A 719-nucleotide genomic window follows, 5' to 3' on the forward strand; every position below is an offset into this window, starting at 1 on the left:
AGAGGTTGTGCCTGTAGGAATAAAATGGTTGAATAATGAGTGTGCCGGGGAATTAATGGGGTCCACACCTGCCATGCTCCCTCCAGCAGTGCTACCAGTATCCCCCCCAGTACCCTCAGTTCTAATGTCCCCATTAAGACCCTCCACAGCTTCAGTGTCCTCACTACGCCCCGTTCCATCCCAGTATCCCCATTATGTTCCCATACCCCCAGTCCCAGTGTCCCCAGTATCCCACAATGTTACCTATTGCCTCCCCAGTTCCCCCCAGTCCCAGTGTCCTCACTGTCGCCCATTCCCCCAGTGCTCCCATTACCCCTCCAATGCCCTCCATTCCCAGTACCCCCATTATGTTCCTGTGCCCCAGGCCCAGTGTCCGTGTTACTCCCCCAGTGTCCCCACTAGCCCCCATTTCCCCCCACACTTGCATTATGATCCAGTGCCCTCAATATTCCCCCAGTGCCTCCAGCCCCAATATACCCCCAGGGATCCCATTATCCCCACAGTGCCTCCAGCCCCAGTATCCTCAGTATCCCACCACTGTCCTGCAGTGTCCCCATCTCCAGTGCCCCCAGTATCCCCCCAGTGCTCCCATTATCCACCCCAGTGTCCCCAGTTGCAGTATGCCCATTACCTCATCCAGTGCTCCCATTATCTCCCCAGTGCCCCCAGCCCCAGTGTTCCCAGTATCCCCAGTATCCCCCCAGTATCCCCCAGTGTTC

General features: G+C 57.2%; 1 protein-coding gene across 1 annotated transcript in view; it reads left to right on the top strand.

Moving 5' to 3' along the window:
• Nucleotides 1-719, top strand: part of FOXRED1 (FAD dependent oxidoreductase domain containing 1) — an 11304-nt gene that overhangs the window by 3515 nt on the left and 7070 nt on the right. The gene's annotated exons all lie outside the window — the stretch shown is intronic.

Source organism: Corvus brachyrhynchos, unplaced genomic scaffold (genome assembly GCF_000691975.1).
Source record: "Corvus brachyrhynchos isolate BGI_N302 unplaced genomic scaffold, ASM69197v1 scaffold46, whole genome shotgun sequence".
NCBI lineage: Eukaryota > Metazoa > Chordata > Aves > Passeriformes > Corvidae > Corvus > Corvus brachyrhynchos.